A 14,636-nucleotide genomic window follows, 5' to 3' on the forward strand; every position below is an offset into this window, starting at 1 on the left:
GGGAAACAGCAACCCCAGAGCAACGTATCAACTCTGTCAGTGTAGTACCACACTGTCAGTGTGGTACTACACTGACAGTGGTAGAGAATGAAAAGGACCTGGGGGTAATTGTGCAGGCAGATATGAAGTTCTCTGAGCAGTGCAGATGGGCTGCAAGAGTAGCTCATGCTGTCTTATCAATGATATACAGGAATTTTTCTAGCAGGGATAAAGAGGTGATTATTCCCTTGTGTAAGGCAATGGTCAGGCCACACCTTGAGTACTGTATACAGGTCTGGAGACCTCATTTCAAGAAGGATGTAGAGCTGCTGGAACGAGTACAGAGAAGGGCAACAAGATTAGTGAATGGAACAAAGGGTTGCTCTTATGAAGAAAGGCTTAAGTTTTGCAAATTACAGTGTCTGGAGACTAGGCACCGGCGAGGTGATCTGATAGAGGTGTATAAAGCCTTGAATGGTTTGAGCATGCTCAATACCGATGGGATTCTTCCTCTTGCTCAGAATAATCACCTGAGAAGGCATAAATTCAGATTGAGGAAAGACAGATGTAGGATAGATGCGTGGAAATTTGCCTTTAGCCAGCGGGTGGAACAGACTTTCATCCCTTGTTGTGGAAGTTGATAGCCTAAATAAATTTAAGGCTCAGCTGGACAGGTATTTCGAATGAACGGAGGGGTGAAATGGAAGTGGTTTTTTTTTTTTTTTTTTTTTTGACTGATGCTGCATAAGCTTGCTTTCTTGCATCATATGCCTCTACTAATGCTAATCACGATCACTGTTTAAATATAACCAACAGAGAACAGTACAACAGAAAGCCATTTTAAAATCTTTATCTAATATACCAAAACAGACCTGTGGATCCAGTAAAATGATTCGCTCTTGAACAATAAATGATTCACACATGAATCTTAATGTTAGGAGTGTCACCAATAAAATTAATGAATCTGTACTCCTGATTAGAACAACTAATGCAGATATAAGAGGGCTCAGGGAAAATATCATGTCATCCAGAAAAAGGAGATAAAATTTCACTATGGTATTTATACTCTCGAATTAACCTGGCTTAATGCAATTGAGCCAGGCAAAATTTGTTATGGTGGTGTACCATAGAATAACAATGAAATGAGGAGACAGTGAGACACTTTGGACAGGTATTAAGGACATTTATAGAGGTTGTAAATGAATTACCAAAGAAGTCACATTACAGAAATCGATACCAGATGCTCGAAAATATGGTCACATGACATCAGTATGGCATATAATCCCCTCCAACAGCTAAACAGGCCTAATAGCAGTGAACCATGTTCAATATAAAAGTGTCTATAAGATTCTGTGGCAACAATCCCATTCTTCTACCAGCACAGACCTTACCTCACCAAGAGCCCAAGGCGTTGGCTGTCAGCATGCAATGCAATGCCCAAGGGCATCCCACACATGTTTGATCAGATTTAAGTCTGGTGATCATGCTATCCACAGCAGTCATTGGATATCTTCAGTTTCAAGATATTCCTCCACCACTTAAGCTCTATTTACAGTGGTGTGGTTGTGCATGAAAAGAAAATCTGGGCCAACTGCACCCCTAAAAAGCCACACATAGGGTTTAAGGATCTGTTCTTGGTACCCCTGCACAGTTATGGTACCTCTATCAAAAATATGAAGAAGGCTGCAGGCATTGATCATTATTCCACCCCACAGAAGAACACTGCCTCCCAGTAAGTGTCCCTTTCTGTGATGTTGTAGGGATGGTACTGCATACCTTATTATCTCCAGATGAATAACATCTAAAATCTGTTTGTAAGCTAAAACGGAACTCATCAAAGAACAGAACTGTATTCCATTTGTCAGGGCTCCAAGTCACATGTTCATGGCACCAGTTTCGATGAGCTCTGCAGTGGTTTGGGGTTAATGGGACACAAACCACTGGTTTCCTTGTGTAGAGTCCACTTGAATTGAGCCTTCTTAACACAGTCTGGCTGGAAATGTTTTCACCTGGCCGTAGTAACTTCAAGAGACAGCTGATGACAGGACATCATAGGGTTCCATCTTGCTGTTACAGCCACACAGTGTTATATTTTGGTTGATTGGTCTGGCAAAGGTCACCCTGGTAGTCCTCAGGTGACCTTTGCCAGCTGTTGTCTCCTCTCTCCTGAAACTGCTTCCGTAGAGCCGAGATGAAACTGCATGACACATTAAGCCAACATGCTACCTCTGCCTGAAACTTCCGGGTTCAAGTTGTCCAACAGCTCGCCACCTCAAGGAATCGGCTAAACGATGACTTGCCATCCTGAGTACTGGAGATCTGGCTATCCTACCGAGTGAGCCAAAATACAGGAATGATGTCATGTGGTCGCAACCTGTGTTTTTAATGGCATGAATAATTTGCATAACATGTGGCTCTGTAAGGTGGTAGATTGATTTCTATCGGATACTTGGAATTTGCATGCCAAGATGCCTATTGTATCAAATATTTGCCTTAGGCGACACTGTTCGGTTAATTTAAAGAGATGGGATTATAACAGTTTAAGATGCTACAAGGGCTCTAGCAGTCAAACAGATAGTAGAGGGAAGAGTAATACATTAGAATTATGGAATATCTTTAAAACAATACCATGAATATCAGAAAATCACATATATATTATGAAAATATAGTAAAAAGAGAATGCTAAGATGGATAAATACAGAGCTGATCAATTGACCATGATAATTTTTTAATTTGTCGTGAAGTTTCCTTGTCTCACTGTCTCCTAACCTGGGAAAGGTATTTTTGCTTGTTAGAATACTGAGATTTTAAGGCGAATTTAACAATATTACATGATGTAGCAAGTGCTAGTTGCTTTATGCCCAAAATTTTATGATTTAAATTGACCCTGTCAATTTAAATCATAAAATCATAAAATTGTTTGTTTGTTTGTTTGTTTGTTTTAGAGTTTTATGGCACATTAGCATCTAAGGCTATAATGCGCCAAGTCAATCTAAAAGATTAACAGCAACTGCAGGCAGAGGCAAAAGTGATTCTTACACTGCTTTTATTATAATGAGCAGCAGCCTAGAAAGCAAGTTGCTGGGGATTTCAAGAACTGCTGGGCGTCATCATGGAACAAGTAAATACATGGTCTGTGTTAGGGTAACTAAGAGTAAGAACAGTTGCATGTATACTTGCAAGTACACCAATACTAGAAGTATAGTTAATAAATTTGATTAATTTGAACTGCTAGTCAAGACATCAAAGGCAGATATTGCTATGATATCAGAGACATGGTGTCACACAGATATAAGCAGTGCAGAATCGGAATTTTGGGGAGTACAATGTGTACAGAAAGGATAGACAGGGTAGGAAGGGAGGAGGTGTTATGCTATTAGTTAAGAAACGCATTAAATATAAATCTAAGGAAGTCTATCCAGTTGACATTGATGGACAGTGCAATGTTGAGTCAGTTTGGTGTGACATAAGCAATGGGAAAGTAACGAGAGCAGGAGTGTGTTATAGACCTAATGACTCTGATGAGTACAATGAACAATTGAGCAGAGAAATAGAGTGGTCCAATAAATCAGAATGTCTTGTAATGGGGGATTTTAACTTTCCAGATATTAACTGAAACTTGTGGCTTGGTCACTCACACGCTAACAAAACATTTGTGGATTTATTGGAGCATTGTTTTCTACAGCAACATATTCGAGAGGCAACCAGAGGGAGTAATACTTTTGATCTAATTATCAGCAGTGATTATTCATGCATTAAGAATTTGCAGATAAAGGAAACACAAGTTGACAGTGATCACAGTGTACTAGAGTGGTCTCAGATAGCTTTTGTTCTATACAATGGGATCAACTGATCATGTTAAAAACAGCAAATTCTAAATGGGAATTAACCTTGGAAGCTACCAGGTTTTTTCATACCAAATAAAAAATACTGTTCAAAATTTATACCTAAATGGATGTTAGATTAACTAATGAGGCTTGTGACAGAGAATAAAAATGCATGGGATGCATATAAATTATCAGGTGACACAGAAGCCCATGGCAGATATAAGCAAGTCTGTAATCAAGTCACAAAGGACATTAGGCAAGCCAAGGCTGATTATGAGAAATCCTTTGCAAAGGATGCAAAAAAAAACAACCAAGCCTTATTTACTTATGTAAACTCTAGAAGGAAGGGGATGAATCAGATTGGTCCACTTGATATTGATGGTTCAACAGTTGATGATCCTGCTCAGATAGCTGACAAACTAAATGAGCATTTTGCATCTACATTCACACATGAGGAATTCTGTAAGGAAGGGAAGGAAAGAAGTTTACTAAACTCTAACAGGGAGCTAAATGATTTTGTAATAATGGAGAGCAAAGTGGAGGAGAAATTGTTGAAGTTAAACATAAAAAAGGCACCCGGGGTGAATGAAATCTACCCAGTTATATTGAAGGAGGCAGCAAGGGAAGTAAGCAAACCCTTAGCCATAATTATGAGAGAATAATGTCTAAAAAATATATAAATTCATACACCGACCATTGAATAAAATTTAAAATTTAATGACTACAATCTTTACACAAAAATATTTACAATAAACTATTGCGGAATGCTAAAAACTGTAATAAAAGATCATTTACAATAAAATTTGCTAAAATATAAACCATTAAAAGTGCTAAAAACCTGAAGCTTTCGGGAGCGTCAGCTCCCTTCTTCAACAGTGACATGACTTCCCGCAACATCTCCTTAAGTAGCAGGCTCACGGTACCTCCACACGTGGTATTTCTCCACGTGGTTCAATCGGCACATGGTCAGAACTGGAAGCGGAAATGTCTCGGGAACGTGGCAAAGAAAATCGTTCATCCGACCTTAATATAATTGTTTCAAAGATAGGATTAATATGTATACCTCTATCTCTATTCATGGTATTCCTACTTGATGAACTAATCCGTAAACCCTCGAGCCATTTACACTCCCAGTATCCATGTGCACGATCCAAAATAATAGCGTCCTCCGGGGAGATTTGATGCTGCTTCTCCCAAAAATGTTCGGCCACAGCAGACTTGTTGTATTCAGCGGTTCTTATGGCATTTAAATGTTCCCCCAGACAATCCCTGAGCCGTCGTTTTGTTTCCCCCACAATCCGGGCATTCTATTCTATAAACCACTCCACTACTAAGATCTTTTGGTATGCGGTCTTTGACCTGAGACACAGCGTGTCCCATAACCCCGTAAAATTCTTGCCAGATATTCAGTAAGGCCCGGATAGTAGGGGATGTATGCGGTGGCTACCGGAACGAACGACTCCCTACGTTCGGACACTCCTCTACTATATCTATCCAGGATCCTCTGGGGGTATCCGCACTTTATAAGTTCTGCCGTGACACGATTAATTTCTTTTTCTTTATCCTCAGAAGTGGTACAGTGTGATCTTACTCTTTCAAATAAAGCTTTTGCTACACTATTCTTGTATTGTCCAGCTTGTGCTGAACTGAAATGGGTGTATTGACCTCTACACATGGGTTTTTTAAAAACTGACGTCTTAAGTCTAAAACCCACCCTGGAGATCAATACATCCAAAAATGACAGGGTACCACCCATTTCCACCTCTGAGGTGAATTGTATAAATTGGGAGAAGCTATTAAGCCAGCAAACGGCATCATCCTCCCTCCCCTTCTGGACCAGGGCAAAGGTATCATCAACATATCTTCTCCAATTCCTAATAGGAAACGAACACCCACTAAAAACTGTACTTTCCAACTCCTCCATGGCCAAATTGGCCACGGCGGCACTAATGGGTGAACCCATGGCAGTACCGCGAACCTGCTTATACATAGTTCCTTGAAACAACATGGTAGTACTAGCTAGACATAATTCCACCCTGGTGCAAATGTCTTCCACACCGAGAAGTGATCTATTACCAAGGGAGGCATCCCTGGTCAATGCCATTTTTACACAATATACTGCATGGCTAATAGGAATACATGTAAATAAAGATATAACGTCAAAAGAGATCATGCTCTCATCATCATTTATAGTCAAATTCACAAACTCTCTACTGTCTTTAACAACATATCCGGACTGCCCCACTATGGGTGCAATTAATTTAGCCAAGTACCCTGATAGCGCATAGGAAAGACTCCCTATAAATGAAACTATAGGTCTCAAGGGCACTTCTGCCTTATGAATTTTTGGCAGTCCGTAGAATCGCTTACTTAAGGAGATGTTGCAGGAAGTCATGTCACTGTTGAAGAAGGGAGCTGACGCTCCCAAAAGCTTCAGGTTTTTAGCGCTTTTAATGGTTTATATTTTAGCAAATTTTATTGTAAATGATCTTTTATTACAGTTTTTATCATTCCGCAATAGTTTATTGTAAATATTTTTGTGTAAAGATTGTAGTCATATTAAATTTTAAATTTTATTCAATGGTCGGTGTATGGATTTATATATTTTTTAGACATGAGTTTTCCAGACCTCAGAGGCCTCTTTCAGGATATTATGAGAGAATCCTTAGATTCAGGGGAGGTTCCCATGGACTGGAGATGTGCAAATGTATTCTGAATTCACAATGGGGGTGGGTTCAGAGGGCGACACAAATAATTATAGACCTGTTAGCTTAATTTCTGTTTCTGGGAAAATAATGGAGCCACTGGTTAAAGGAGCATTGCAGGATCATCTAGACAAGACAGCAGTAATAGTACAGACACAGCATGAGGTTGTTAAGGGAAGGTCTTGTCTGACCAATTTGATTGGATACTATGATGTGGTCACAAAGGAACTGGAGGCATAAAATAATTTTGATATCATATACTTTGATTTCATGAAAGCTTTTAATATGGTTGCACATGGAAGATTGTACAAATTGGAGCAGTATGGCATTAAGGGCAAGTTGCTACAATGGATAAAGGGATGCTTGAGTGGGAGACGACAGAGTGATAATAAAGAAACACTGCACTTCGTGGACTAATGTTATTAGTGGAGTCCCCCAGGGTTCGGTGCTGGGCTCATTGTTTTGTTTATTTATCAAAGATATCGATAAAGGTATATCAGGCTTAATTATTATTATTATTATTAGCCATATGGCGCAAGGAAGCATGAGGCGTATGCTGAACCAGCCAAAAAAAAAAAAAAAATTCCGAGTTACCCAGAGAGAGAGAGAGAGTCAGAAGTAGAAAGGAATCACCAAGAAAGAGAAGAACAATAATATCCAGCTAAGGATCCTGGGTGTGCCAAGCCCATACTCACAAGATGTGAGCCGCTGGGTAATGTCCAAGTTTGCAGATGATATAAAGTTTGGCAAGATAGTTAATGACAGAAAAGATATATACTGCAACAGGATCTATAAACATTAGGCAGATGGGCTGAGAAGTGGCAACTGGAGTATAACATTGACAAATGCAAAGTACTACATATGGGTAGCAGTAACCCAAGAGAAACTTACCAACTATGTGGTGCTACACTCAGTGAAGTGAAGAATGAAAAAGATCTGAGGGTAATTATGCAGTCAGATATGAAGTTCTCTGAGCAATGCAGATGGACTGCCAGAGCAAGTCATGGAGTCTTCTCAATGATACATAGGAATTTTGCTAGCAGAGACAAGGAGGTGATTATCCCCTTGTATATGGAAATGGTCAGCAGGCCACACCTTGAATACTGTGTACAGGTCTGGAGGCCTCATTTTAGGAAGGATGCAGAGTTGCTAGAACATGTACAAAGACTGGCAACAAGATTGGTGAGAGGAACAAAGGGGGTGCTCTTACCAAGAAAGGCTTAAGTCTGCAAGTTGCAGCATCTGGAGACTAGGCACCTGCAAGGTGATCTCATTGAGATGTATAAGGCCTTGAATGGTGTGAAAAAGCTTAATGCTGATGGGATTCTTGCACTTGCTCAGATTATGAACCTGACGGGGCACAGATTCAAACTGAGGAAAGACAGTTGCAGAATAGATGTGCAGAAGTTTGCCTTTAGCCAGCAGGTAGTTTATTGCTGGAACAGACTTCCATCTGTTGCTGTGGAAGTTTACAGCTTGAATAAATTTAATGCTGAACCAGACAAACATTTGGAGTAATCGGATGGGTGAAATAGGAAGGATTTTTTTTTTTTTTTTTTTTTGGCTGATGCTGTATAAGCTTGCTTTCTTGCATCATATGCTTCAACTAATGCTAATGCTAACTCAGTTGATGTTGCTGATGAATTGAACAGGTACTTTATATCAAACTTTATAGATGAAAGAGAATATGGTGAGAAGAGGATGTACAAGTGAGGCTGAGCAGTATGAAATCAGTGATACTGAAATTAGCATTAGTAGAGGCATCTGATGCAAGAAAGCAAGCTTATGCAGCATCAGCCAAAAAAAAAAAAAAAAAATAAATAAATAAAAAATACCCACTTCCACTTCACCACTCTGTTCGTTCGAAATACCTGTCCAGCTGAGCCTTAAACTTATTTAGGCTATCAACTTCCACGACAAGGGATGGAAGTCGGTTCCACCAACCAACCACCCGCTGGCTAAAGGCAAATTTCCTCACGTCTATCCTACATCTGTCTTTCCTCAATTTGAATTTATGCCCTCTCAGGTGATTATTCTAAGCAAGATGAAGAATCCCACCAGCATTGAACATGCTCAAACCATTCAAGGCTTTATACACTTCTATCAGATCACCTCGCTGGTGCCTAGTCTCCAGACACTGTAATTTGCAAAACTTAAGCCTTTCTTCGTAAGAGCACCCCTTTGTTCCATTCACTAATCTTGTTGCCTTCTCTGTACTCGTTCCAGCATCTCTACATCCTTCTTGAAATGAGGCCTCCAGACCTGTATACAGTACTCTAGGTGTGGCCTGACCATTCCCTTTTACAAGGGAATAATCACCTCCTTATCCCTGCCAGAAAAATTCCTATATATCATCAACAATACACCATGAGCTACTCTTGCAGCCCGTGTGCACTGCTCAGAGAACTTCATATCTGAGTGCACAACCACCCCCAGGTCCCTTTCATTCTCTACCACTGTCAGTGTAGTACCACAGAGTTGATATGGGAAACAGCAACCCCAGAGAGGCTCTGGAGTTGCTGTTTCCCATATGTATTACTTTACATTTGTCAATGTTAAACTCCATTTGCCACCTCTCAGCCCATCTGCTCAACCTTTCCAGATCCTGTTGCAGTAGCATAGTGTCAGTAGTGTCCTTGACAACCTTGCCAACCTTCGTATCGTCTGCAAACTTGGACATTAAGCTTGATATACCATCATCAATATCATTTATAAATACAGAAAACAATAATGGACCCAATACTGAACCCTGAGGGACTCCACTAATAACATTAGTCCACGATGAGCAGTGTCCATTGATTACCACTCTCTGTCTTCTCCCTCTCAACCACCCCTTTATCCATAGCAGAAATTTGCCTCCAATGCCACACTGCTCCAATTTGTGCAACAGTCTTCCATGTGCAACAGTATCAAAAGCCTTTCTAAGATCGAAGTATATAATATCAAAGTATAATTATTATTTTATTTATTATTTTATTACAATAAAGATTATTATTTAGTATAAAAATGTTTGACGCTAAAAGTAGCTATAGCTCATGAGCAGATCAATTTTGAGAGATGCATGAGACAGTGCATTGAACCATTAAGATCAATTTGGAGAGCATAAGTGGATTTAGGAGAGATTTCTCTGTATTGGAGAAGTGACAAAGTATCACTATACTGGTCAGTCTTACTTCAGTGGTACAAAAAAATCATGGAGACAATGATAAAGAAGGCAATGCAGACATTTAGATAGAAATGGAATTCTGAAGGCTACACAACATGTTAAGGAAAAATTATGTTTAACTAACATGGTTGTCTATTTAGACAGGGTTAATCGTGATCTGGATGTAGGAAATAATTTTAACATCATTTATTTGGATTTTAACAATGAATTTGACTTGGTCCTTCATGAGAGGTTATTACATAATGTGAAACATGCTGGCATGCATCCGAGGTAGGATTTCAAGATAGATTGCAGATTGGCTGAAGGACAGGAAGCAGAAAGTTTAATTAATGGTTACTCTTCAGACTGGCCTAATGTTTGAAGTGAAGCCCTCCTCACCAGGATTGATTCTTGTTTTTTTCTGATTTTCATAAATAACATTAACAAATAGACTGAGAGCATGATGTCAAAATTTGCAGCAGACGGACTTGGATAGGCTTCAAGGATGGTCAGAAAAGTGGCAGTTATGTTTTAATGCAGCAAAGTGCAAGGTCTTTACACTTGAAGGATAGCAATACCAAAATAACTCAAAAATCCCAAGATAACATGCTTGGTGGAATTGAGATAAAACCCGTAGAGGAAGAATGGGTTTTGGAAGTTACAAACTTGTATCTTGTTGCATGTGTGCATACAGTGTAGTATATCCTTTATTTGTGTGCCACAAAAATGATATCTAAAGTGTGAATTATTAAAATTTTTCCAATATTGAAACATACTGATGGATAGTTAAGAAGATACCTGAAGAAATAATATACTTTAGACATGCAAGAAATGAAGAGGTATTTATTATTTAAAATTTTTTTTAGGTATAGCTCCCACATATTTATGCTTTAGTAACTGAAATTCTATTGCATATAAGGCTAAGGATTATAAGCATGGTATTTTGTGGAGATGGCAATCATGAAAGCATTACTAAGTACAGTACCACAGACCAAAGACAATATGAATAATTGTAGACCTGGAGAGTAGCACTTTTCCAAGCTTACTGAAATAACTTAATTGCAACTTTAAGTGAAACTTAAAACTAAGAGGCAGATGTAGGACCCTAAATTAGGTTAAAACACAAGAAGGAAAACTAATATAATAATAAAACCTCTAAAATTCCACAGGAATGTTTTATCTGTCACAAAAACTTCAAGGCCATTGTTAAGTGTTATTCATTTTCATACAGCTTGCCTAAGTGATGGACTATAATCATCATTATAGTCCATCATTTAAAAAATTAAAAGATGGTTAAAATGGTCTTGTGATTTTTGTCAGGATAGCATGAGAACTGATGTGAAACTGGATCTGATAGATGAACTAATATCTGAAGGAGAGCAAGGCATTCCAATTTCTCAGGTAAACTAGAAGAGTCGAGGAATAATACCCAAAGATATAAATCAAAAGGAAAATCTGGCCATAGTAGATAATTCTGTTTTGACCCCTGATTAAGTCAATAGTGATAGAATCCAATCTATGGAGATTTAATAAATACTCTTATGAATGCTCTCAATAGTCACTGTGCACAACTGATACAGAAAATTCTGGAGCTCATGTCTGCTTTAACACAATGTAACTGTAACTCATACTGAGGAGCATACACTGAAAAAAAGTACAGGCAGCAAATGGATATCTGTACTGTGAGAAACAAAATCAACTTGGAGCCTAGTGGTGGGTGGTGGTGAACCAACTCCTATTATCATCCTGAGGTTCTTTCCCAAATGGGGCCCTATCCACATTTTGGGCAAGGATCAGAGCCAACATGCTGAGTACAGTCCTCAAAAACCCATAGGTTTCAGAAATGAGGATAAAGCTGCAGATAGGAACCAGAATGGCACTCCCACAACATGCTGCTATAGATGACAATTAGGTACCTGCAATTTGGCAATCTTGTTCATCTCTGACCAAAGACAGCCTGTATCCCCCTTCCTCACAAAACAATCTAGTCAAAAATGTTTTTCGACTGATGGAAAAACAGATAAGATTACAACAAAATCAGCATAATCTGAGATGGTGAATTAATTAACAAATAAAGGTTACTTCCTCTCTTGCTCCTTAAGCATAAATCTCACATGTGCACATTTAGCAGACATGCCCACTGAGGTGTGCAATAGAAAACATCTATAATGAGATGCTACCAAGAAATTAATTAAAAAATCGGCACAAGTGTAGGAACAAAACTGGCAAGCAGGATTGCTGGTTTTTGTTTCTAGCAATTGTGTATCTATAATGTAATGCTCAAGAAAAATGAGCATTACAGATACATAAAATCTAAGAGAGTATCACTTCAATAGAAACAGAATAGTGAGGTTGGTGTTCCACCAGCTGAGGCCCAACATCCTAATGTGGCCTAAAACATTTCCACTGTTCAAACACAGTGTGTGTGTGCTGAAGCCAGATATCAAGTCCCTGTTTGCTTTGGAACTCCATAATTTCATGTACCCTTGACAAACAACATACTGTGGTGGACAACAATGGTGATCCCAGGGACTCTAGTAGAGCCTTCTTTAGAACTACCTCCTGTGGGACTTTGCTAGTCCCACAGGAGGTAGTTTACTGTCACTGACTCTATTGTCAGGGAAATGGAAAATATATTGTGCACAAAGGATAGGATTTCTAGCAATTGCAAGAGGAATAGGATGTCTGTCAAGGCAAAAGTAGATGATGTAGGGCAGATATCATCTTTTAAGAGTTTTAACAAGTATAAAGCAATGTTGGGAAAAAGTCTTTTTGGGGAAAAAAAAGTTGGTTGTTTTTTTTTTTTTTTTTTTTTTTTTTGGCTGACGCTATATAAGCTTACTTTCTTGCATCATGCTCTTTACTAATGTTAATGTTAATGCTAAAGTCGCAAATTAGGATTACACTGTCTGCATTTCTGCCAAGGCACAATAGAAAAGGGGTACATGTTGAGAGCTTTGTCAATAAATCTGGCCCTGAAGAACTGTGCAAGGTTCATGGGGAAGAATTTTTCTAAGTGTGGTCTCTGCTTGTTAACAGGAGAGACTATTTTTATAGGGATGGAATAGACTTAATTATAAGGGGGAGGTTTAAGGATTGCTGATGCTACTGAAGCAGTCTTAGGTGTATTGTTTGGAAAACTGCTGGAATAAGCAGCAGCCAGGAAAGTAAGGTCTCAGGAATTTCAATCGATATTGTGGGGTCATCATGGAATAAGTTAATATATGGGCTGATTTAGGGAAACTAAGACTAAGAAAAAGTGCATGTATACTTCCATGTACACTAATGCTAGGAGCATAGTAAATAAATTTAAAAAATTTGAAGTACTGATTAAGTCATCAAATGGAGATATAGCAGGGATATCATAAACATGGTTTAATTCAGAACATAAGGAAGCAGAATTTGCATATGGGGAGTACAATGTTGTAGTAGTAGTAGTGGCATCTGATGCAAGAAAGCAAAGCATATGAGCTTATGCAGCATTAGCCAAAAAAAAAAAAAAAAAAAAAAAAAACAATTCCACACATCCATTCCCTCTAAACGTTTGTCCAGTTCCTCCTTGAATTTATTTAAGCTATCAACTTCCACAATGACAGATGGAAGTTTGTTCCAGCAATCAACTACCAGCTGGCTAAAGGCAAATTTCTACACATCTATTCTATAACTGTCTTTCCTCAATTTACATTTATGCCCCCCTCAGGTTCATAATCTGAGCAAGGGGGAAGAATCCCCATCAGAATTCAGCATGCTCAACCAATTCAATGCCTTATAACCTCAATCAGATCAACTTGAAGGTGCCTAGTCTCCAGCCACTGAAATTTGTAGAACTTAAGTCTTTCTTGGTAAGAGGATCCCTTCATCATCCTCATCAATCTTGTTGCCCTTCTCTTTACACACTTAAGCAACTCTACATCCTTCCTAAAATGAGACCTCCAGACCTGTATGCAATACTCAAGGTGTGGCCAGACCATTGCCTTATACAAAGGGATAATCACCTCCTTTTCCCTACTAGCAAAATTCCTAGTATCACTGACATATCATTGACATATCATTGACAATATCCCATGACCTGCTCCAGAAGCCTGTCTGCATTGTTCAGAAAATTTCATATCTGCCTGCACAATTACTCCCAGACCTTTTTATTTTCTACCACCCTAAGTGTTAACACCCCCCAGTTGATACATTTCTCTGGGGTTACTGTTACCCATATGCATATACTTTGCATTTGTCAATTGTTAAACTTCAGTTGCCACTTCTCAGCCCATCTGCCAAATTTTCCAGATCCTGTTGCAGAAGCATACTGTCATTACTGTTATTAACAACCCTGCCAATCTTTGCATCATCTGTAAACTTTGACATTAAGCCTGCTATACCTTCATCAATATCATTGATAAATATACAAAACAAACAGTGGGCCCAATACCGAACCCTGGGGATTTCTCCTAATAACATTAGTCCACGAAGAGCAACATTCCTTATTACCACTCTCTGTCTTCTCCCACTCAACCACCCTTTTATCCACTGTAGCAACTTACCCTTAATACCACACTGCTCCAATTTGTACAGTAGTCTTCCATGCACAACAGTGTCAAAAGATTTCCTGAAATCCAAGTATATAATATCAAATTTATTTTTTGCATCCAGTTCCTTTGTAACCACATCACAGTATTCAATCAAATTTGTCAGAAAAGACTTTGTCTTAACAAACCCATTCTGTGTCCGAATTATTGCTGCAGTCATGTCTAGATGATCCTGCAATGTTTCTTTAAATAGTGACTCCATTATTTTCCCCATAACAGAATTTAAACTAACAGGTCTGTAATAATTGCTCGTGTCACCCTTTGGTCCCCCTTTGTGAACTGAGGATATATTTGCACTTCTCCAGTCCATGGGGACCTCACCCCGAGTCCAAGGAAGCTCTTATAATTATCGCAAAGGATTTGCTTACTTCCTTTGTCACCTCCTTTAATATAGATCCCA

At 38.8% G+C, this 14,636-nt stretch overlaps 1 protein-coding gene across 1 annotated transcript in view; it reads right to left on the bottom strand.

Moving 5' to 3' along the window:
* kl-2 (dynein heavy chain 2, axonemal kl-2) overlaps nucleotides 1-14,636 on the bottom strand; it is a 1,174,416-nt gene that overhangs the window by 1,035,008 nt on the left and 124,772 nt on the right. The gene's annotated exons all lie outside the window — the stretch shown is intronic.

The sequence above is a fragment of the Mastigoproctus giganteus genome, chromosome 1 (genome assembly GCF_048544385.1).
Source record: "Mastigoproctus giganteus isolate SK-2022 chromosome 1, ASM4854438v1, whole genome shotgun sequence".
NCBI lineage: Eukaryota > Metazoa > Arthropoda > Arachnida > Uropygi > Thelyphonidae > Mastigoproctus > Mastigoproctus giganteus.